Source organism: Oncorhynchus mykiss, chromosome 4, assembly GCF_057628025.1.
Source record: "Oncorhynchus mykiss isolate SJ-2025 chromosome 4, ASM5762802v1, whole genome shotgun sequence".
Taxonomy (NCBI): domain Eukaryota; kingdom Metazoa; phylum Chordata; class Actinopteri; order Salmoniformes; family Salmonidae; genus Oncorhynchus; species Oncorhynchus mykiss.
The window spans coordinates 14,053,712-14,079,309 of record NC_143025.1 but is presented as its reverse complement, the minus strand read 5'-3'; the positions used below and the strand labels follow the sequence as shown (position 1 = coordinate 14,079,309).

The window sequence follows — 25,598 nt, the reverse complement described above, 5'->3', positions numbered from 1 at the left end:
ACAGCGTTCAGAGAACTCCCCAGTTACAGTGCTCAGAGAAGATCGTCATCAAACTCAGTTCAAAGGCTTTGCACCTGTTAATATGACACTCCATTTACATTAGTTATTTTGCAGACACTCTCATCCAGAGCGACTTACAGTAGTGAGTGCATGCATTTTCATATTTTTTCTTACTGGTCCCCTGTGAGAATCAAACCCACAACCCTGGCGTTGCAAGTGCCATGCTCTACCAACGGAACCACTTTTTTCAACATTATCGGCAGAATGAATACACCCATGATCGCACGCAACCACAGTTTGCTTCAGTGTTTTTACTTGTACACTGTATACAATCCTCTATGAATGTATGTCAGTGGAGGCTCCTAAGAGGAGGAAGGGGAGGACCATCCTCCTGTTAGGTTCTAAATATCAGAGTAAGAACTCGACGGACACTATGAAAGTTTAAACCAAGTTTATTCACCCAAAAGGATTAAACAGCTGAACAGACAAAAACACATTTCAAATAGTGGTGGTATATGTACTCCAATTTGGGGTAGAATCTCCTCCTTCTCTCTAAACACTAAAGCTCTGTTGCTAGGCAGGAAATGAAGTCACACCGGCAGAAAACTGTTCCTTCTCCCTTAACGTGACCTGACCTCGGCCCCCTCCATCACTAAGGACGCATGACTCATCCTTCACCTCCCGAGCCTGTTGGGAAGTTTCAGCAATGAGACAGCAATGGGACAAAGGGGGTAAAATACACAAACAAACAAATATGTATCCTTTTTAGATACTAAATACTAACTATATTCACGCCACCAAATAATTGATTAAAACACACTGTTTTGTAATGAAGGTCTACAGTAGCCTCAACAGCACCATGTTGTACATCTAGTTTCCATCCTCCTCTGGGTACATTGACTTCAATACAAAACCTAGGAGGTTCATGGTTCTCAACCCCTTCCATAAACTTACACAGTAGTTATGACAACTTACGGAGGATGTCCTCAATCAGAGCTCTTGCAGCATGAACTGACATGTTGCCCACTCAATCAAAGAAGCAAGAGAAAGAGAGAGAGAGAGCTATATTTAGTTGTATTTTTTTCACTTTCACTTAGCTAGTGAACGCAGATAGCTAGTTTGGCCTACTCAAACACCCGCCACAAACAGAGAGGGATGCTATGTTAGCTAGCTGGCAATGGCTATCCGACACTGGAACTCTTCCAAGTCAAGATAAGCTTATGGTTCTATTCATTTATTCCCACTGGGGCCCACCGGTGTAACTACTAAACTTCTTTCTGACCATACACTGTATTGTATGATTGTAGCGGGTTAACTAACGCGTTAATTCTAGTAGCTATGTTGACTATGAATTTAATATGGTGACCACAATGTAGGCTGTGTGTAGAGATTCTTTGGATATGATTTGAAGACTTGGCTTGGAAAGGTTGACCCGCCAAACCACGCTTCTTAACACCTGCACGTTTAACCTGGAAGCCAGCCACACCAATGTGGCGGAGGAAACACCGTTCAACTGATGAGTGTAACGGTTCTGTAACGACAGACTCTGGGAGACGAGAAGCAAGTACAGGTTTTGGATGAAATAATAAATAGACATGAAACAAAATAAGAACAGTGTCTGGACAGGAGGAACATAACAACATCAATGCTGACTCGGGAATGAAACTGAGGAAGTGACAGATATAGGGGAGGTAAATGACGTAATGGAGTCCAGGTGAGTCCCATAATTAGCGCAGGTGCGCGTAACGATGCAGGTGCGCGTAACGATGGCGATGGTGGCAGGTGTGCTTAATGATGAGTGAACTGGTGACCTCAAGCACCAGAGTGGGGGAGCAGGAGCAGATGTGACACAGAGGCAGCCTGCAGGCACCTGGCCCGCCACAAGGAGTTGCTAGAGCGCTATGAGCCCCCCCCCCCCGGCCATACCCTCCCCTAACAACACTGGGCCAATTGTGTGCTGCCCTATGGGAGTCCCGGTCACGGCCGGTTGTGACACAGCCTGGGTTCAAACCCGGGTCTGTAGTGACTCCTCAAGCCATGCGATGCAGTGCCTTAGACCTCTCGTTTGCAACTTTTGGACTGATGATTACACCCTAGATCAGCTAGAGACAAGGGTGCAAGGCGGTATTGAATGTGTCAATGTCTGTCACCCTGATTACTCAAATTTCTCTCAACCTGTGCACCTGTGTTGTAAACTTTCATTCATAGGCTAGGTTGTAGCAACCTCATGATGGGTATAGGGAAGATTTGAATATCATGTAGTAGCCTGAACCTATCGATGTTAAATTGAACTGGATGAATGGAAAATAAATGACAGTCATCCAATATGCTGTAATAGAAATAAGGCCATTCTCATTAAAAAAAAATACCGTCCTCCCTCATCTTAAATGTCACCGACCGGCACTGAATTATCTGCTCAATGATACATCCCATTTGTCCAAGTATCTATCTTGCAGGGTGGGAGTGTCATATGCGTGTGCACAACCAATATATCAGAAATCTAGTCAAATTCCCAATTTGATTAATTGTCCTCTAATGAATGGACAGAACCCCCATGGCACTACATAGTAATTAAACCACTAAATGAGCTGCCTCGCTCAGAGCTGCAAACTGGGGACAGGTCTTATTAAGATGAGACTGATTAATATGCTCCATTTTTATTATGCAATCATTGGTCATAAATGACTTACATCACCTGTTCTGGCCTTATGAAAACCACATGACGAGGGGGCATTTACAGGTGATTGCCTCTAATGATGGTGTGAAAAATGAAGAGTCGGAGTGCACTAGCTGTGTGTTGAAGACAGTCCAATTCTCACTGTGTAATACCATCTCTTTTGTAAGCTGCCTTTCCTTCCTATTAAATATTAACAAAGGCTGCTGAGGTTGGCGGTTGCAGGGGATATCAGGGGATATTACAGTACCCAGGCACTGCAACAATCAGGACTCATTGCAGCCAGTTGGGATTTGATGCTGGAGTATCAAATTATACAGGGGAGAGTGGCAATATCAAGCCAGACAGGGATTTCATGTGTCAGTATCCTATGTTCAGCTAACAAGTCAGTTCTGTATGGAATAAGGCACACCATGCCCATGTTACAGTGCTAATCATGATAAATCTTTGAAAATCAACCAATATCCACACTGTTGTTGCTCATTCGGGGAAAAGGGGTTTGCAGCACTAAGTGCAGGGAACATCATTCTTCTGGTGGTATGAAATTGACATTCCCTCATGTAACAAGACTATTTATATTCTGCTTGTTGATACTTCCTCACGAAACAACACTGGTGTCAGATGTGTTATTTTTTAATTGGATCAAATTAATTATGTCGGAAATATCGGTTAGAGTGGAAAGGCGTTGTGCTGATAATTCCTACGACACCTCTACAAATGCTTAAAAACAGAAAACCTTCAGTTGATGACTCTAAAACCATGTAACGCATTGACATTCTCGTAGTGAGATGCTGGAGTAACAGGTAGGTCGGTGCGACAACAGTGAAAGTTGTTATGGGTTCTCTGTACACCTTTACAACAGTATCAAAGCGCAAGTGTTGTTCTATGTGTCGAACTGCTTTGCTTTAACTTGGTCAGGTCGCAGTTGTAAATGAGAACTTGTTCTCAACTTGCTTACCTGGTTAAATAAAGGTATAATAAAAAATAAAAAAAATGAAATATGTAACCAATGTGGAATTAGTTAGCCGTTTGTGTACTAATTTGTTTGAGGTCGGGTGATTGTGAAGCCCAGGTCATCTGATGCAGCACTCCATCACTCTCCCTTTTGGTAAAATAGGCCTTACATTGCCTGGAGGTGTGTTGGGTCATTGTCCTGTTGAAAAACAAATGACAGTTCCATTGAGGCCAAACCAGGTGGGATGACGTATCGCTGCAGAATACTGTGGTATCCATGGTGGTTAATTGTGCCTTGAATTCTAAATACATCACAGACAGTGTGATCAGCAAAGCACCTCCACACTATAACACCTCCTCCTCCATGCTTTACGGTGTAAAATACACATGCTGTCACGACTTCCGCCAAAGTCGGTTCCTCTCCTTGTTCGGGCGGCGTTTTGCGGTCAACGTCACCAGTCTTCTAGCCATCGCCGATCCACCTTTAATTTTCCATTTGTTTTGTCTTGTTTTCCCACACACCTGGTTTACATTCCCTCATTAATTGATGTGCATATAACCCTCTGTTCCCCCCATGTCTGTGTGTGGAATTGTTTGTTGTAAAGTGTATGTGCACTTCAGACTGGTTTGCGATGGGTTATTTCAACCCACATTTTGTTGTTCTGAGTGCAGTTTGTTTTGCCGCATTAAACTGCTCCGGTTGTTACCCATTTCTGCTCTCCTGCGCCTGACTACCCTGCAGCCAGTTATACATGCAGAGATCATCCGTTCTCCCACACCGCGTGTCACAAAGACACAGCGGTTGGAGACAGAAATCTCTCATTTAGACTCCAGACCAAAGGACAAATTTCCACCGGTCTAATGTCCATTGCTTGTGTTTCTTGGCCGAAGCAAGTCTCTTCTTATTATTGGTGTCCTTTAGTAGTGGTTTATTTGCAGCAATTCGACCTTGAAGGCCTGATTCACAGTCCCCTCTGAACAGTTGATGTTGATATGTGTCTGTTACTTGAACTCTGTGATGAGTTCAAGTACACTAATGAACTTATCCCTTGCAGCAGAGGTAACTCTGAGTCTTCCATACCTGTGGTGGTCCTTACGACAGCCAGTTTCATCATAGCGCTTCATGGGATTTTGCGACTGCACTTGAAGAAACGTTCAAAGTTCTTGGAATTTTCCGTATCGACTGACCTTCATGACTTAAAGTAATGATAGACTGTTGTTTCTTTTTGCTTATTTGAGCTGTTCTTGCCATAATATGGACTTGGTCTTTTACCAAATAGGGCTATCTGCTGTATACCATCCCTACCTTGTCACAACACAACTGATTGGCTCAAACGCATTAAGAAGAAAATAAATTCCACAAATGAACTTTTAAGAAGGCACACCTGTTAATTGAAATGCATTCCAGGTGACTACCTCGTGAAGCTGGTTGAGAGAATGCCAGTGTGCAAAACTGTCATCAAGGCAAAGGGTGGCTATTTTATTTTGATTTGTTTGTAACTTCTTTGGTTACAATATGATTCCATATGTGTTATTTAATTGGATGTCTTCACTATTATTCTACAATTTAGAAAACAGTAAAAATAAAGAAAAACCCTTGAATGAGTAGGTGTTCTAAAACCTTTGACCGGTAGTGTAAAATATTGCATATCTTCCAATAGTGAGGTGTATGTGATATATACATGCCAAAGGCTGAGGAACATGCGGAGATAACTTTCACTCTTCAATTAATACAGTGCATTCGGAAGTATTTAGACCCCTTGACCTTTTCCAAATTTTGTTAGGTTACAACCTTATTCTAAAATAGATATAATAAAATAAAATCCTCATCTGTCACACCCTGACCATGGTTTGCTTCGTATGTTTCTATGTTTTGGTTGGTCAGGGTGTGATCTGAGTGGGCATTCTATGTTGGATGTCTTGTTTGTCTATTTCTATGTCTGGCCTGATGTGGTTCTCAATCAGAGGCAGGTGTTAGTCATTGTCTCTGATTGGGAACCATATTTTGGTAGCCTGGGTTTCACTGTGTGTTTGTGGGTGATTGTTCCTGTCTCTGTGTTTTGCACCAGATAGGGCTGTTTTAGGTTTTCACATTTCATAGTTTTGTAGTTTATTCATGTATAATTTTCCTTTATTAAAGAACATGAATAACCACCACGCTGCATTTTGGTCCGCCTCTCCTTCACCTAAGAAAAACCCTTACATCATCAATCTACACATAATGCAAAAACAGGTTTTTTGATTTTTTTCGCCCCACATTTATTAAACAGAAAAACAGAAATAACTTATTTGCATAAGTAGTCAGACCCTTTGCTATGAGACTTGATAATTGACCTCAGGTGCATATTGTTTCCATTGATCATCCTTGAGCTGTTTCTATAACTTGATTGTCCACCAGTGGTAAATTCAATTGATTGGACTTGATTTGGAAAAGCAAGAACCTGTCTATATTAGGTTCAGCAGTTGACAGTGCATGTCAGAGCAAAAACCAAGCAATTAGGTTGAAGGAGTTGTCCGTAGAGCTCCGAGAATGGACTGTGTTGAGGCACAGATCTGGGGAAGGGTACCAAAACATTTCTGCCGCATTGAAGGTCCCCAAGAACACAGTGGCCTCCATCATTCTTAAATGGAAGAAGTTTGGAACCACCAACACACTTCCTAGAGCTGGCCGCCCAACCAAACTGAGCAATCGGGGGAGAAGGGAGGTGACCAAGAACCCGATGGTTACTGACAGAGCTCCAGAGTTCCTCTGTGGAGATGGGAGAACCTTCCAGAAGGACAACCACGCCTGCAGCACTACACCAAGGCCTTTATGGCAGCGTAGCCTAGTGGTTAGAGCATTGGACTAGTAACTGAAAGGTTGCAAGATTGAATCCCTGAGCTGACAAGGTACAAATCGGTCGTTCTGCCCCTGAACAAGGCAGTTAACCCACTGTTCCTAGGCCGTCATTGAAAATAAGAATTTGTTCTTAACTGACTTGCCTAGTTAAATAAAGGTAAAAAAAATAAATGTAAAAAGCTGCTCCTCTGTAAAACTCTCAGACCATTGGAAACAAGATTCTCTGGTCTGATGAAATCAACATCTCAGCGTCATGACTGGAGGAAACCTGGCACCATTACTACGGTGAAGCATTGTGGTGGCAGCATCATGCTGTGCGGATGTTTTTCAGCGGCAGGGACTGGGAATTCTAATTCTAGATTTACTTGTGGATTGGAGATGCTTAATGTGAGTCTGGAAGGAGAGTTTACAGTCTAACCAGACACCTAGTATTTGCAGTTGTCCACATATTCTAAGTCAGAACCGTCAAGAGTAGTGATGCTGTACGTGTGGGCAGCAATCGGTTGAAGAGCAAGCATTTAGTTTTACTTGCATTTAAGAGCAGTTGGAGGCCACGGAAGGAGAGTTGTATGACATTGAAGCTCGTCTGGAGGTTAGTTAACACAGTGTCCAAAGAAGGGCCAGAGGTATACAGAATGGTGTCATCTGCGTAGAGGGGGATCAGAGAATCACAAGCAGCAAAAGCGACATCGTTGATGTATACAGAAAAGAGAGCCGGCCCGAGAATTGAGCCCTATGGCACCCCCATAGAGACTGTCAGAGGTCCGGACAACAGGCCCTCCGATTTGACACACTGAACTCTATCAGAGAAGTAGTTGCACTGTACATCAGCCTAACAACAAAACAATCACACTGTTTATCCAAAACTCCAGCTCTCAAAAGCTGGGACATATGGGCTTTCTCATCCCATCCCTTACAATTATTTTTTCAGCAAAAAAAGCACCTGAAACATGGGTACAACACTAATCTACAACTGACACCTCCTCTGCATACTTATGTTACACAACTGTTTTTTACACAACTTCTTTACATTACAGCAAGTGTATTATACAACACATCAGTGTACTGCACAGTCCTGCTCCTTTTCTCCTCTCATTATAGTTCCATGTTTGCCTCAGAAGATTCTGTTTAAAAATGTTTTTTTTTACCGTTGTCATATCACTGCTTCCAGTGCTGCCCCTGGGATAAGCACAGGCCTTTTGAAGTTGTTCTGTGGATGAGCTAGTGCCTCAGACAAGGAAGTTACAGTACAGCATCCAAGCAAGCTCTTTCTCTGACATCAACTGTTCACATTTAATTGCCACAGAAAAACTTGTCTGGAGCCGGAAAAGCTGGCACGTTGATTACAGAGGTGCCGGCCATTGAAAGACTCTCACAAAGATTTGATGCACTTATGTTTGCGGTAGGTATTCAAATCTATTCACTCTAGAAAGCACATTTTGTTCCATTTTTGTTTTTAAACAGGGCAGATGGATATGAAGCTGAAAGAAAATAAACCCTTCTTGCTCATGAGCCCTCTGTGATCTGAGTTGATCTGATGTAACGGATCTCGTCCTCCTCTTCTGAGGAGGAGTAGCGAGAAGGATCGGAGGACCAATGCGCAGCGTGTTAAGTGTCAATAATGTTTAATCAAACACTACAGAACACTGGATCAAAAACAATAAACAAAACAGTAACAAACACTGACACGGAAGATAAACACCCCCCAACTCAAAAGTGAAACCAGGCTACCTAAGTATGATTCTCAATCAGGGACAACGATTGACAGCTGCCTCTGATTGAGAACCATACTAGGCTGAACACAGAAATCCCAAATGATAGTAAAACGAACATAGACAACCCACCCAACTCACGCCCTGACCATACTAAAACAAAGACATAACAAAGGAACTAAGGTCAGAACGTGACATCTGAGGTGAGCTAAAAGAGACCTCTTGAAAAATATAGCATGCAGATACACTACATGACCAAAAGTATGTGGTCACCTGCTTGTCGAACATCTCATTGCAATATCATGGGCATTAATGTGGAGTTGGTCCTTCCTTTGCTGCTATAGCAGCCTCCTCACTTCTGGGAAGGCTTTCCACTAGATGTTGGAACATTGCTGCGGAGACTTCATTAAATTCAGCCACAAGAGCATTAGTGAGGTCGGGCACTGATTTTGGGCTATTAGGCCTGGCTCATAGTCGGTGTTCCAATTCATCCCAAAGGTGTTTGATGGGGTTGAGGTCAGTGCTCAGTGCGGGCTAGTCAAGTTCTTCCACACCGATCTTGACAAACCATTTCTATATGGACCCCGCTTTGTGCACGTGGGGCATTGTCATGCGGAAACTTGAAAGGGCCTTCCCCAACTGTTGCCACAAAGTTGGAAGCACAGAATCATCTAGAATGTAATTTTATGCTGTAGCATTAAGATTTTCCTTCACTGGAACTGAGGGGCCTAGCCCGAACCATAAAAAAAAAATCACAGTTGGCACTATGCATTGGGGCAGGTAGCGTTCTTCTGGCATCCGTAAAACCCAGATTCGTCTGTCGGACTGCCAGACGGTGAAGAGTAATTCATCACTGAAGAGAAAGTGTTTCCACTGCTCCAGAGTCCAATGGCGGTGAGCTTTATACCACTTCAGCTGACGCTTGGTATTGCGCATGGTGATCTTAGACTTGTGTACGGCTTCTCGGCCATGGAAAACCCATTTCATGAAGCTCCTGATGAACAGTTATGTGCTGACGTTGCTTCCAGAGGCAGTTTGGAACTCGGTAGTGAGTTTTGCAACCAAGGACAGACAATTTTCTGTAAGCTTGTGTGGCCTACCAATTTGCGGCGGAGCCGTTCTTGCACCTAGATGTTTCCACTTCACAATAACAGCACTTACTGTTGACCGAGGCAGCTCTAGCAGGACAGAAATTGGACGAACTGACTTGTTGGAAAGGTGGCTTCCTATGACGGTGCCAAATTGAAAGTCACTGAACTCTTCAGTACATCCATTCTCCTGCAAATTTTTGTCTATGGAGATTGCATGGCTGTGTGCTCGGTTTTATACACCTGTCAGCAATGGGTGTGGCTGCAATAGTCGAATCCACTAATGTGGAGGGGTGTCCACATACTTTTGCATATATAGCCTTATGTCTGGCGTTACTCTCTTTTTAAGAGGATGGTTACATCAGCCCCAAGACTGCAGTTTGAAGTCCTCTCATCTCTGACTACTGTGTGGACAGGGTGGTGAGAGATTCAGAATGCTGCAGTGATATCAAACCCCTCTGAAACCCCTGTAGCCCAAACATTCTCAGATGTCATTTCTAAGAGCGAGCTGGCCCTCTAAACCCACTCTCTCAGACCCTGCCACTCCACAAGGCACAGGCATTGCATTATGCAAAATGAAACACATACTGACCTCCAGATTTACATGTAGTGGGAACCTGGAAATACAATGCAAGTCCATTAAATATCCACAAAGAGTGCGCTCTTGGGTACTCAAACCATTTTCAAATTGGAAGGAGTTGTTCGCATTGCAACAAAATGGCACCAAAATGCTTTTATAGCACTAATGCTAAGATGGTAAATGGCAAGTGTCATGTCTAATTTCTGGGTATCAAAACCAGTGTGCCTATGAATATGTTAGTGGTACAGTGATAGCATCTATAAAGGATTTTTCCCCCAGTCTGTCATTTGCTTGTTTTGTGATTTCTCTTATGTACAGCATTCATCATAATATGGCAGATTTAAATATTTACATTTTATACTGTACACTATCTTCTTCTCTGCTTGTGTGACTACATTTGCATACAAATGACATCGCTTTACCTTATGAGACCCACAGGCTTATACAATATGGGAATGGATGCTGAAAAGGGGGGGGTCACATTACCGAGACACTTTCAATTCAAAACCTCAATTCCGGAGCACTTATTCAACGCTATGGAAAACAGGTACATGTAGTTTAATCTGAGGGAATGCAGAAACACTCAGGCTTGACAAGGTCACCGGAGAGTCAGATAAAGCTGGTTTGCACTGAATGAAATATCAGCCGCTCGCACCTAGCGACCTGCTCTCTGCATCTACTGACAAATTGGGGACGACAACAACTTTCGAATCCCAATTCAATAAGTGTATAGGTTGTTAGTATGTTCAACCTTCCATTTCCCTCTGAAAAGGGATGAAGGGAGAGAGAGAGAGCGAGAGAGGGGTGTGGGTCAGGACCAATGGGCAAATAAATTAGAGATGACTTGCACATTACGCCAGGGATAAGGATACTATTGTTGTTTCACTTGTTCCATTGAATGAATCAATGCAGATTCAAAGCTATGCTAGGTCTTGATCAAATCTCTCTAATCAGATAATCTAGCTCTATTTCCTCAGTCATGACCTTCCTGATCCGAACCTGTCAACATCTCCAGCTGCTTCAAAGCTGTAGTTTTACTCCACTGACATAGTGTAAAGGAGTTAGGAATGGGCGTAAGCTCACTTCACAGCTAGCTTGAAATGTTGCCTATCGAGCTATCCAATTGGATCCTTTTGTATAGCTTAGTTGGTTGGTACGTTGTCAAGGAAGGCAGTAACGTGTGTTTGCCAGCAGAGAATCACTAGTTTGAGGCTGGTATGTGGACAGGGACAGTGGAGGAAGCTATACTGTTAGAAGCACACTGACATCGGTTTCTATAGCAACATTCAATTATTTTGAGCTCAAGTTGAGTCAATTCCTAATCATCATGGTTCCAATGGTTCAATGGGTTATTTAAAGCAGTTGGTTAGTGGGTGCTGGCAACACCAGGGTTAGTTAAAGCAGTTGGTTAGTGGGTGCTGGCAACACCAGGGTTAGTTAAAGCAGTTGGTTAGTGGGTGCTGGCAACACCAGGGTTAGTTAAAGCAGTTGGTTAGTGGGTGCTGGCAACACCAGGGTTAGTTAACTCAGAGGAGACCCGTGGAACCTCTACTACCAATCAGTCTTAACTCAGATGAGACCCGTGAAACCTCTAGTACCAACCAGTCTTAACTCAGATGAGACCTGTGGAACCTCTACTACCAACCAGTCCTAACTCAGAGGAGACCCGTGGAACCTCTAGTACCAACCAGTCTTAACTCAGATGAGACCTGTGGAACCTCTACTACCAACCAGTCCTAACTCAGAGGAGACCCGTGGATCCTCTACTACCAAGCACTCTAGAGAGTCTTATAGTTACTCGATTTCCAATTTAAAGTGAGGTGACGTAGCATGGGAGTTTATAGAGAAGTGTTTTATATATGAATAATAGCCAATGTTGGGCCCTTCTGGTAGTTGTGGAGTCCCAGCCAACAGAACTATACTAAATTCAGTGATGTGTCCAGAGATGATCACCAGTGATAAAACGCAACACTCAGTGGTTGACTGAATCTAGAGGTTTTAAGACAGAGGCTGCCTGATGATTGAGTCGCCATAGACAATTATTGGTAAGACTGTTGCTTGAACAATCTTCCTTCTATTGTCAAAGGGAGGAAGATTGTTAATACCTGTAATAACCTGTAATAACCTGTAATAGCCTGCTGCTGTGTCGTCACTACATTCCTGCCACTTGTGAGGTGTTGTTAGAGTGTTCCCTTCACCCTCAGGCAGAGTGTTCCCTTCACCCTCAGGCAGAGTGCTCCCTTCACCCTCAAGCAGAGTGCTCCCTTCACCCTCAGGCAGAGTGTTCCCTTCACCCTCATGCAGAGTGTTCCCTTCACCCTCAGGCAGAGTGCTCCCTTCACCCTCAAGCAGAGTGCTCCCTTCACCCTCAGGCAGAGTGTTCCCTACACCCTCAGGCAGAGTGCTCCCTTCACCCTCAGGCAGAGTACTCCCTTTACCCTCAGGCAGAGTGTTCCCTTCACCCTCAGGCAGAGTGCTCCCTTCACCCTCAGGCAGAGTACTCCCTTTACCCTCAGGCAGAGTGTTCCCTTCACCCTCAGGCAGAGTGCTCCCTTCACCCTCAGGCAGAGTGCTCCCTTCACCCTCAGGAAGAGTGTTCCCTTCACCCTCAGGCAGAGTGTTCCCTTCACCCTCAGGCAGAGTGTTCCCTTCACCCTCAGGCAGAGTGTTCCCTTCACCCTCCGGCAGAGTGCTCCCTTTACCCTCAAGCAGAGTGCTCCCTTCACCCTCAGGCAGAGTGCTTCCTTTACTCTCAGGCAGAGTGCTTCCTTTACCCTCAGGCAGAGTGCTTCCTTCACCCTCAGGCAGAGTGCTCCCTTTAGCCTCAGGCAGAGTGTTCCCTTCACCCTCAGGCAGAGTGCTCCCTTTACCCTCAGGCAGAGTGCTTCCTTTACCCTCAGGCAGAGTGCTTCCTTTACCCTCAGGCAGAGTGCTTCCTTTACCCTCAGGCAGAGTGCTCCCTTCACCCTCAGGCAGAGTGCTTCCTTTACCCTCAGGCAGAGTGCTCCCATTAACCTCAGGCAGAGTGCTCCCTTCAGTCTCAGGCAGAGTGCTCCCTTTACCCTCAAGCATAGTGTTCCCTTCATTCTCAGGCAGAGTGCTCCCTTCACCCTCAGGCAGAGTGCTCCCTTCACCCTCAGGCAGAGTGCTCCCTTCACCCTCAGGCAGAGTGTTCCCTTTTAAAATTCAGCAGCCCATGACAAACACTACATTTACACTACCACCATTCCCCACAATGCTGTCAAGATCACGGAAATCTTACACAGAAATTAAAAACAAAAGCTGACATACAATAGACACACGCTTACAGACAGTTGTATGCTCTCAGGCCGTGAATAGATTTCACAAACTGTGAGGCAAGTGTGTTGCTGTTTCATATTTTTACACAACCGGCTAATTGACAGCGTACACATCATTCATAAGTGTTAAGAAGTTATTTACATCGCTTTGAATGATTGACAGAAAAATGTGTCAAAAGAAAATCAACCACCCACTAAGATGTACAGTGTAATGTACTGTACACTGTTGGCAGTATTAATACACAATTTGACAAGGTCAAACTCTGCCTAGTGATCATCACAGCTGTATGACAGAAGTCTCTACATCTGTAAACAAACTACCTCTTCTACTGAGACTATCAGAAGGTTTTGTAATCTTGGGTCCTAACACAGAAGTTGGTAACACAGATGTTGCTCAAAAAAATCCAATAATAAAATCAATTACTTTGATATGCACTATATATACAGAAGTATGTGGACACCCCTTCACATTAGTGGATTCAGCTATTTCAGCCACACCCGTGGCTGAGAAGTGAATACAATCAAGCACAATGCCATGCAATATCCATAGACAAAAATTGGCAGTGGAATGGATTTACTGAAGAGTTCAGTGACTTTCAACGTGGCACCGTCATAGGAAGCCACCTTTCCAACGAGTCAGTTCATGTCACGTCCTGACCTTAGTTCCTTTTTTATGTCTCTATTTTAGTTTGGTCAGGGCGTGAGTTGGGGTGGGCATTCTATGTGTTCTATGTTTTTGTATTTCTGTGTTTGGCCTGGTATGGTATGATTGAGAACCATACTTAGGCAGCCTGTTTTCCCACTATGGGCTGTGGGTAGTTGTTTTCTGTGTCTGTGTTTCACCATACAGAACTGTTCGTTTTTGTCGTGTTTCCTGTTTTGTGTTGCTGCACCTTACAGGACTGTTCCGTTTTCGTTTCACTCTCTTTGTTATTTTGTTTAGTGTTTCTGTTCCAATAAATATAACATGAACACTTACCACGCTGCGCATTGGTCCGATCCTTCATACTCCTCGTCAGAAGAGGAGGAAAGCCGTTACAGTTCGTTCAATTTCGGGCCTGCTAGAGCTGCCTCGGTCAACTGTAAGGGCTGTTACTGTGAAGTAGAAACTTCTAGGTACAACAATGGATCAGCTGCAAAGTGGTGGTAGTCCACAGAAGTTCACAGAACGAGACTGCCGAGTGCTGAATCACATAACGTGTAAAATCGTCTGTCCTCGGTTGCAACTCTCACTACTGATTTCCAAACTGCCTCTAGAAACAAGGAAAGCACAAGAACTGTTTGTTGAGAGCTTCATGAAATGGGTTTCCATGGTTGAGCAGCTGCACACAAGCCTGATATACAAAGCATTGGCTGGAGTGGTTTAAAACCTGCTGCCATTGGACTCTGGAGCAATGGAAACGCGTTCTCTGGAATGATGAATCATGCTTCACCATCTGGCAGTCCAACGGACAAATCTGTGTTTGGCGGATGCCAGTAGAATGCTACCTGCCCCAATGCATAGTGGCAACGGTGACATTTTTTTTCATGGTTCGGGCTAGGCCCCTCAGTTCCAGTGAAGGAAAATCTTAATGCTACAGCATACAATGACATTCTAGATGATTCTGTGCTTCCAACTTTGTGGCAACAGTTGGAGAAGGCCCTTTCTTGTTTCAGCATGACAATGCCCCTGTGCACAAAGCGGGATCCATACAGAAATGGTTTGTTGAGATCGGTGTGGAAGAATATGACTGTCCTGCACAGGGCCCTGACCTCAACTCCATCGAACACCTTTGAGATGAATTGGAACGCTGACTCAGAATCAGGCCTAATCTCCCAAAGTCAGTTCCCAACCTCACTAATGCTCTTGTGGCTGAATAGAAGTAAATGCCTGCAGCAATGTTCCAACATCTAGTGGAAAGCCTTCCCAGAAGTAAGGAGGCTGTTATGGCAGCAAAGGGGGGACCAACTCCATATTAATGCCCATGATTTTGGAATGAGATGTTTGACTAGCAGGTTTCCACATACTTTTGGTCATGTATTGTATCTGCTGTGGTAAAGAAATCCAGTTCATTGAGAGAAAAATGGTTACCCTTTCACTAAGATCTCAAACCCTCAACTATACAACATACAATAGATCTCTCAAACCCTCAACTATACAACATACAGTCGTGGCCAACATTTTTGAGAATGACACTAATATTATTTTTCTCAAAGTTTGCTGATTCAGTGTCTTTAGATATTTTTGTCAGATGTTACTATGGAATACTGAAGTATACTTACAAGCATTTCATAAGTGTCAAAGGCTTTTATTGACAATTACATGAACTTGATGCAAAGAGTCAATATTTGCAGTGTTGGCCCTTCTTTTTCAAGACCTCTGAAATCCGCCCTGGCATGCTGTCAATTAATTTCTTGGCCACATTCTGACTGATGGAAGTCCATTCTTGCTTGGAGTTTGTCAGAATTTGTGGGTGTTTGTTTGTCCACCCGCCTCTTGAGGATTGACCACAAGTTCTCAATGGGATTAAGGTCTGTGGAGTTTCCTGGCCATGGACCCAAAATATTGATATTTTGTTCCCCGAGCTACTTAGATATCACTTTGCCTTATGGCAAGGTGCTCCATCATGCTGGAAAAGGCATTGTTCGTCACCAAACTGTTCCTGGATGGTTGTGAGAAGTTGCTCTAGGAGGATGTGTTGGTACAATTCTTTATTGATGGCTGAGTTCTTAGGAAAAATTGTGAGTGAGCCCACTCCTTTGGCTGAGAAGCTACCCCACACATGAATGGTCTCAGGATGCATTACTGTTGGCATGACACAGGACTGATGGTAGCGCTCACCTTGTCTTCTCCGGACAAGCCTTTTTCCAGATGCCACAAACAATCGGAAAGGGGATTCATCAGAGAAAATTACTTTACCCCAGTCCTCAGCAGTCCAATCACTGTGCCTTTTGCAGAATACCAGTCTGTCCCTGATGTTTTTCCTGGAGAGAAGTGGCTTCTTTGCTGCCCTTCTTGACACCAGGCTATCCTCCAAAAGTCTTCTCCTCACTGTGCATGCAGATTCACTCACACCTGCCTGCTGCCATTCCTGAGCAAGCTCTGTACTGATGGTGCCCCGATCCCGCAGTTGAATCAACTTTAGGAGACGGTCCTGGTGCTTGCCGGACTTTCTTGGGCACCCTGAAGCCTTCTTCACAAGAATTGAACCGCTCTCCTTGAAGTTCTTGATGATCCGATAAATGGTTGATTTAGGTGCAATCTTACCGGCAGCAATATCCTTGTCTGTGAAGCCCTTTTTGTGCAAAGCAATGATGACGGCATGTGTTTCCTTGCAGGTAACCATGGTTGACAGAGGAAGAACAATGATTCCAAGCACCACCCTCTTTTTGAAGCTTCCGGTATGTAATTTGAACTCAATCAGCATGACAGAGTGATCGCCAGCCTTGTCCTCTTTAACACTCACACCTGTGTTAACGAGAGAATCACTGACATGATGTCAGCTGGACCTTTTGTGGCAGGGTTGAAATGCAGTGGAAATGTTTTTGGGGGATTCAGTTCATTTGCATGGCAAAGAGGGACTTTGCAATTAATTGCATTTCATCTGACCACTCTTCATAACATTCTGGAGTATATGCAAATTGCCATCACACAAACTGAGGCAGCAGACTTTGTGAAAATTAATATTTGTGTCATTCTCAAAACTTTTGGCCACGACTGTACAATACATGTCTCCCATCTCTACTACTATATAGTAAAAATACAATAGATCTCTCCCACCTTTACTCTCCAGAGTTTTCCTGTATTGGTTCCCCCCTCTTTTTGTCCAGGGAAAACCATGTATCTATATCATCACATGTGACATTTCAGTCTCCAATTTCACCATTACCACACGGCAATACCCGATCTATGTGTTTTTGATGGATACCCGCATTTTCAATATTCTGAATATTTCACCTCATTCATGATAGATATACTGTATATGCAGACGACGACTGAGGCGGAGAGCATGGTACCAAAGTGCAGCAGTTTTCTGGTCAACTCTGAATCCACACATTCTATATGCATATGCGGTATACCGACACCATTGTTTTGTTGCAAAAATGACATTAATATGGTCCTCATTGCAGTTGTTGTACAAGATTGAATGCTTATGGTGATTGACACCTCACAAAATGGAAATTCTAATGACGTATTCTATCACTGAATCAGATCTTGTCCTCCGCTGATGACAGAAATAAACTATTATTCATGAGCGGGGTTGTGACAGCTTTGTTACTGAGGTATTGTCATGATAAACTCCTGAGTGGCTCCCGAGTGGCGCAGCGGTACTGCAAAAGGCGTCACTACAGTCCCTGGTTCGAATCCAGGCTCTATCACATCCGGCCGTGATTGGGAGTCTCATAGGGTGGCGCACAACTGGCACAGTGTTGTCCAGGTTTGGCCGGGGTAGGCCATCATTTTAAATAAGAATTTGATATTTACTGACTTGCCTAGTTAAAAAATGTACTTGCCTAGTTAAACAAAATAAACAAACATGATGGGCAATGAAACATTTGGTACAGTACATTAAGCCAGGACCAAGTGTCTTCACTGACATTTTCAACCTCTCCCTGACCGAGTCTGTAATACCTACATGTTTCATGCAGACCACTATAGTCCCTGTGCCCAAGGAAGCGAAGGTAACCTGCCCAAATGATTACTGCCCGGTGGCACTCACGGTGGTAGCCTTGAAGTGCTTTGAAAGGCTGGTCATGGCTCACATCAACAGCATCCTCCCGGACACTCCAATTCGCATACCGCACCAACAGATCCACAGATGATGAAATATCAATCGCAATCCACACCGCCCTTTCTCTCCTGGACAAAAGGAACACCTATGTGAGAATGCTGTTCATCGACTACAGCTCAGCGTTCAACACCATAGTGCCCACGAAGCTCATCACTAAGCTAAGGACTCTGGGACTAAACACCTCCCTCTGCAACTGGATCCTGGACTTCCTGACAGGCCACCCCAGATGTTAAGAGTAGGCAACAATACTTCTTCCACGCTGATCCTTAACACTGGTGCGCCTCAGGGGTGTGTACTTAGTCCCGTCCTGTTCAGGCCAAACACAACTCCAACACCATCATTAAGTTTGCTGTCAACACAACAGTGGTAGGCCTGATCACTGACAAAGTTGAGACGGCCTATAGGGAGGAGGTCAGAGAACGGACAGTGTGGTGCCAGGACAACATCCTCTCCCTCAATGTGAGCAAGACAAAGGAGCTGATCGTGGTCTACAGGAAAAGGCGGGCCGAACAGGCCCCAATTAACATCAACAGGGTTGTATTGGAGTAGGTCAAGAGTGTCAAGTTCCTTGGTGTCCACATCACCAACAAACTATCATGGTCCAAACATACCAAGACAGTAGTGAAGATGGCACGACAAAACCTTTCCCCCCTCAGGAGACTGAAAAGTTTTGGCATGGGCCCACAGATCCTCAAAAGGCTCTACAGCTGCACCATCGAGAGTATCCTGGTTGCATCACCGCCTGGTATGGCAACTGCTCGGCATCTGACTGTAAGGCGCTACAGAGGGTAGTTTGAACGGCCCAGTACATCACTGGGGCCAAGCTTCCTGCCATCCAGGACCTATATCAAGGGCGGTGTCAGAGGAAATCCATAAAATTGTCAGAGGCTCCAGTCACCCAATTTATAGACTGTTTTCTCTGTTTTCTCTGTTCTCTGTTTTCTCTGCTGTTTACTCTGCCACGGCAAGCGGTACTGAAGCTCCAAGTCTGGGACCAAAAGGCTCCTCAGCAGCTTCTACCCCCAAGCCATTGGACTGCTTTTTAATTCATAAAAATCACCACCGGACAATTTACATTGACACCCCCCTTGTACACTGCTGCTACTCTCTGTTTGTTTGTTACCTATGCATAGTCACTTCATCCCCACCTACATGTACAGATTACCTCAACTATCCTGTACCCCTGCACACTAACTCGGTACCGGTGCCCCCTGTATATAGCCTCATTATTGTTATTCTTATTGTGTTACTTTTTATTGCTACTTTTCATTTTAGTCTACTTGGTAAATATTTTCTTCTTCTTGAACTGCACTGTTGGTTAAGGGCTTGTAGGTAAGCATTTCACGGTAAAGTCTACACTTGTTGTATTTGACGCATGTGGCAAATAATGTTTGATTTGATTTGAACTGATTTGGTAACTCTCTATGGTAGAATTGTGAGGCTACCCAACTCATCCCATAACTTCTACATGTTCTTGATAGTCATGTATGTTGTAATAACTATCAGATCCCCTTTACAAGTCCCTCAGGCTTTTCAGATGGACCTCTTTCCTCTTAATAACCTTATATCTTAACGGACATCTGCACTGCCTGTAATGATGCACAGAACCGACTGCTGAATAGGCCTTATATTCTTTCTTAGGCTGAGGAAAATGCTAATCTCTAAGAGGTACAAGCCTGGAGATATTAGGCTCTCCCCACCTTTGACTTTCATGAATTCAATGTATTCAATAAAAAACCCTTATGATCATTTCTTTGGCTTAACATTTCTCAGGCCCCCTGTTGAAACGGTAACGTCTAAGACCTTTGGCTCATTTTCCAAGGCTGCGACCGTAAAGAATGCAAATTGGAGGATGTGCCATGAAAAACATGGGAATGTGCTCCCAGCTCCTATGAATAAGATTAGGATATCACCAGTGCCTCTCGTTGGCTGGGGCTTTATATCCATAGGCTACATTAAGCTCTGCAAGCCCATATTTGCTCTAAGCTGGAAATGTAGGAGCCTTCCATCTAAAGCCAGCAATTTGTCACTCCTTAAACAAGGTCCCGGTGTTCTCTACCTCAGTTTGGATTCTCAACCTCCGTCAAAGTCCTGTCCCAGTCCAGCAGGGCACCAATCTTAGCATGTTCCTCAGGACAGCTCAGAGCGTGAAGATGGTACATATCAGAGAAATGCAAAGGTTCTTGAGTAGTTGTTCTGAGAACTCTGTGCCCAGGCACCAAAATGCCATTTACAGCGGAAAAACTTGAGAGAAGCCAAACACCTAGCAAAGACATCAAGACTTCATTGCAAGTACAAGAAAAGCTACCAAAGGATATGGATGTACTGCATTCTGTTTCCAGAGGGGAACATTTTCAGCTACCCCTCCTGCAGACTGTTCTTCAGGCCCTCTCAAAACAGTATGGGTCAAAGCTTAGAAAATCATCTTTATACTTACAAACCCTTCCTGTTCCTCTGCTTTCAGCAAGACTCCTAATATTACATTGTAGTTGACAGCATCTGGAGAGTTCATAACTCCTCCAGCTATAATTCAGCCACTGTACAGTATACAACTGCAGCTATTACTACTGATGCTGAATGAGCAGTGAAGTTATGCACACACTCAACGTAGCACCATTACAAACATAATAAAACATTTAAATGATTAATGTGTAACTTGGTGTGGTTATTGTCCGGCACAAGTGTTATCACATGCCATTTCACAATGAACCAGACAGCTCAAATCTATCCTGTCTCGGGGATGGTTACTGTGTACAATTGCAATTGCACACTGCTTAGTTGTAAAATGTGACAGACACAGAAAAAAAGTATTTGATAATACTCTTTCACTTTTTTTTCAATTGTTGTGTGAAAGGTCTCAGAGCTGTGTGGGATAATGGAATTAAAATGAACGGCCAAACAGAATAGGAACATTCAAAGGAATGCAAATTAATATAATTATGTCAATAATGGAAATCATCAATGCGCCTTCAGAAAACCATTTAAATTACATTTCATTTGATTTAATTTTGTCATGGCAACAGCAAATAAGCAATTTATCTCTACTTAACCTCTGTTTGGGGGAAATATTGAAAACAGAAGCCCACTCATGTATATATTCCCTAAGCTTTGAGGCATTGAACTTTGAGGCATGAAATGTTGATAGAGAGTAATACGGATAGATACACAGGATGTTTTAAAAGTGCTATAAAACAAGTCAAACTGAATGTTCTTAAGTGATATAAGGAACAGCATTGTCAATAGGACCCTAAAAAAAGAGTACAGAGGCATAAAGTAACATTGTCAATTCGACACACCTGCTGCACATTCCTGCTCTAATCTTCAGAAGATGATGGCCTACATCAGGTTCCCCAACAGGTGGTTTTATTTGGCCACATTTCTTGCCAAATAAAACTTTTCTGAGCAAACTTGTATTTATTTATGGTTGGACATAAAATACTATAAAAACACCAGGAAATTAGCTCCCATTGATTTTAATTTTTCCCACACATAATAGAGGTTTGCAAGGTTTGAAATGATTACGTTTAGGTCAAACATTATATCTGTTTGGCCTTCTTGAGGTCAATTTGCAGTCTACAAAATGTTGTAATTATGTTCATGCCCCCCCCCCCAGCATCCGCACAAGAAAAATGTATGCCCACCGCGAATCTAGTTAATGATCCCTGGCCTACATTTGACTTCCTACATGTTGACATCCTACATGTTGACATCCTACATGTTGACATCCTACATGTTGACATCCTACATGTTGACATCCTACATGTTGACATCCTACATGTTGACATCCTACATGTTGACATGCTACATGTTGACATCCTACATGTTGACATCCTACATGTCAGTATATAGGGAATAGTAGCACCATAGCTCCCCTTCCCTGTTTTTTTTAAAAGAGCGTATTGATCACAAAGTCTGTTTCACACATGGCAATGTAAACATATGAAAATGTGACTGTAAAATATGGATTTTCTGGCATGAATCTTTTAAACATGATAAAATAATACTATGCAATAAAAAGCGAAACGGCATTTCAACAGTGGCCTCAAATTACTTAGGGAAACAAGAACAGGAGAAAATTAACAATCGTCCGCCTTGCTAAGCCCTCAGAACATAGAAACATAGAAACAGAAACTTGGCCAGCGCTTTTGAAGATGGATTTGCCCCTTAGTCAATGACTCAGTGCCCCAGATATGCTATTAGCTGCGTTGGATTAGATTCACAGGAAATATTTAAATGTGATCAAACAGCATTTGTTGCTGTCTAACAATTTGTTACTGCGCTATCTGACGTGAGACAATGTCACAAATGTTGGTAATGAATAATGACTGTTCATTTAGTGCTTCTACTTTTTCTAGGTTAGTATTTTCCAGAAGATCTTGTTTAACCAGGTTCTTTCATAGTGTATGGCTGCTTAGCACATCACCCAATATGCTAATGGTAATCTCTACTTGATTGACACACTAATGCTTGCCTCAAGATAACACAGAACACTGTTTAAGGTGAAATGATGAAATAAAATGAAATTCGCCAGCATAATGAACGTAAACTGGCTTTTTGGAGTGTCTTGGGAGACTATCAAGGTCAGTCTACAGATGTAACCGTTTTAGTTATTCATTTATAATGTATAACCTTGTCACATGTTCTAAAGATAACATTGGGCATGTCAGAATTGTCCACAATATACAGTAATATACAAAATAAAGGAAACACCAACATAAAGTGTTTTAATAGGGCGTTGTGTCCCACGAGCCACCAGAACAGCTTCACTGTGCCTTGGCATAGACTCTACAAGTATCTGGAAATCTATTGGAGGGATGCGACACCATTCTTCCAGGAGAAATTCCATAATTTGGTGTTTTGTTAATGATGATGGAAAACGCTGTCTCGGTCTCCAGAATCTCCCATAAGTGTTCAATTGTGTTGAGATCTGATGACTGAGACGTACACACGCACGCACGCACGCACGCACACACGCACACACACACACAGCCTTTAATTAAACCCCCTCTGCTCCTTTGAGACCCCTCTTTTTAAATCACTGAGATCTCTTCTTCTAGCCATGGTAGCAAAAATAATGGGCAACTGGGCATTTTTACACATGACCCTAAGCATGATGGGATGTTTAAGTTGCATAAATTACTCAGAAAATCAAACCTGTGTGGAAGCATCTGCTTTCAATATACTTTGTATCCCTCATTTAGCCAAGTGTGAAAAGTATACATTTTGGAGATTCAAAGCTTTCTTATGACACAGATGCTACACTAGGTTATTTGTACATTCACCATTTGATGTGTACTTGTACAATTACAGGGAAAATAAGAGCTACTGTAGTGCAAAACGGTACTCAATGGAAAGAAGCATTTAGCAAAAATGGGAAGAAAAAATCACCAGCATAAATTACAAAAATGAGAGGGAATAATGGCATAAAAGCTTGCCAGCACCTGAGTCGGGCACTAGAGACAGATTGGCATTCACTTCTGTGATAGGCATTATCTCACAGTGATGTCAAACAGACGCAATACGGGGCACAGCGGTAGGAGAAAAGCAGCCATTATGACATTACTGCTTTGATTAAACACTGTCATTTATATCCACACTGCAGGAAAGGTAATTTTCTCTATGGGCCATATTTAGAGTCTGGGGTGGCATGTATCATGTAATTGCAGCACAGCATTTGTATCACAAGCTATTTCTTAGCCCACACATTGGTGAAAGCTTTGATATAAACCTGCAATCCAGTAAATTATCCCAGCAACAGCCTGTTAAAAACATCCCAGTCTGTTAAAAACATCCCAGCCTGTTAAAAACATCCCAGTCTGTTAAAAACATCCCAGTCTGTTAAAAACATCCCAGTCTGTTAAAAACATCCCAGCCTGTTTAAAACATCCCAGCCTGTTAAAAACTTCCCAGTCTGTTAAAAACATCCCAGTCTGTTTAAAACATCCCAGCCTGTTAAAAACATCCCAGCCTGTTAAAAACATCCCAGCCTGTTAAAAACATCCCAGTCTGTGTAAAACATCCCAGCCTGTTAAAAACATCCCAGCCTGTTAAAAACATCGCAGTCTGTGTAAAACATCCCAGCCTGTTAAAAACATCCCAGCCTGTTAAAAACATCCCAGCCTGTTAAAAACTTTCCACTTGGATATCCTGTATTTTATGTCATGTGCAGACAGTGTATATTATCCACAAAGGGACATTTTGGTATTCAATTGGGAGACATCTAGAGACATCCCTGGGTCGCTTGTCTTTTCAGTTCACTGCAGCTAGCGACTGGAACGAGCTGCAACAAACACTCAAACTGGACAGTTTTATCTCAATCTTTTAATTCAAAGACTCAATCATGGACACTCTTACTGACAGTTGTGGGTCCTTTGCGTGATGTATTGTTGTGTCTACCTTCTTGCCCTTTGTGCTGTTGTCTGTGCCCAATAACGTTTGTACCATGTTTAGTGCTGCTACCATGTTGTTATGTTGTGTTGCTACCATGCTGTGTTGTCATGTGTTGCTGCCTCGCTATGTTGTTGTCTTAGGTCTCTCTTTATGTAGTGTTGTGTATTTTGTCCTATATTTTTATTTAATTTCTTAGTATTTTTAATCCCAGCCCCCGTCCCCGCAGGAGGCCTTTTGCCTTTTGGTAGGCCGTCATAGAAAATAAGAATTTGTTCTTAACTGACTTGCCGAGTTAAATAAAGGTTGAATAAATTTTACAATTAAAATTAATAACACTGGGATGGCATATACAGTATCATATACAGTAAGACTGGGATCATTTCTGGACTCCCAATAAACAGAGGATGTTCCTTAAGCATTTAAACCCAAGTCTTCATAAAGTCACAAAAGAAAGAGCTCCGAAATACACTGAGAATGCAATTTAGGATGGTGGAACAGAGGGATACAGCGAGTGGCTGCATACACAATATCATTGTTGCAGTGGCAGGGCCATGGATTTGGATTAAATACTGCCTTCTGAGCCTGACTTAATAAAGTCCTTTTTCAGCATTGTTCCTTTTGAGACAATGTTCGGTTCCCCTGCCAGAACGCAGTGGCGGGAAAACTGATACAAAAATACGACCCAAAGATAAGCAGAGATCCCATTTCCTGCTCCTGACAGCTCTGTATAACTCAATCCATCCGACAGAACAGTGACGAGGGAGCTGTGGGAGTAGTGAGAAAGATTATTCCACTCACTGTGCATACATTATCAACTGTCGGAAACATCTAGCTCCCTAATTATCCAGAATCATCGACAATGGATCTGCACTCAAATTAATTGGGACACATACTATTTCTGCTGTATCGATTTGGTTATTTCCTATAGTTCAGCTTCGTCACTAAATTCACATTATTTTAGTTTCTAGACAAATGTATCATTTTAGTTTCTTCTCAATTGTCAAATTTTCGGGTAGTCTCTTTGGAAGAAAATATTAACTTTTGTGCTGTGTACAGTGGGAATTTTAGCATGTACATTTTGGTGGGACCCCTCCCCCCAAAAATGTGTTTGATGCATGCCAGCAAAGCCACTACACACCATCACACTAAACAATACCTTCATTGCACTATAACGGTGACAAACGATGGCCACAAACTGTTAGGACCTACATAAAGCTGTCCCAGCAATCCGTAATTTCGATTAAGACATTAATGAGCGAACTAGAATGGACCTAGTCAATATAACTATTT

The 25,598-nt window shown here is 43.0% G+C and overlaps 2 protein-coding genes across 2 annotated transcripts in view; one reads left to right on the top strand and one right to left on the bottom strand.

The window, feature by feature from the left end:
* LOC110521331 (glutamate metabotropic receptor 8b) overlaps positions 1-25,598 on the bottom strand; it is a 189,263-nt gene that overhangs the window by 59,043 nt on the left and 104,622 nt on the right. The window lies entirely within an intron of this gene.
* The window catches only part of LOC110521330 (acyl-coenzyme A thioesterase 1), a 118,836-nt gene continuing 112,421 nt past the window's right edge, over positions 19,184-25,598 (top strand). Inside the window, exon 1 of the mRNA XM_090233431.1 lies at positions 19,184-19,250. The gene's annotated coding sequence lies outside the window, so the exon portion shown is untranslated. The remainder of the gene's footprint in view (positions 19,251-25,598) is intronic.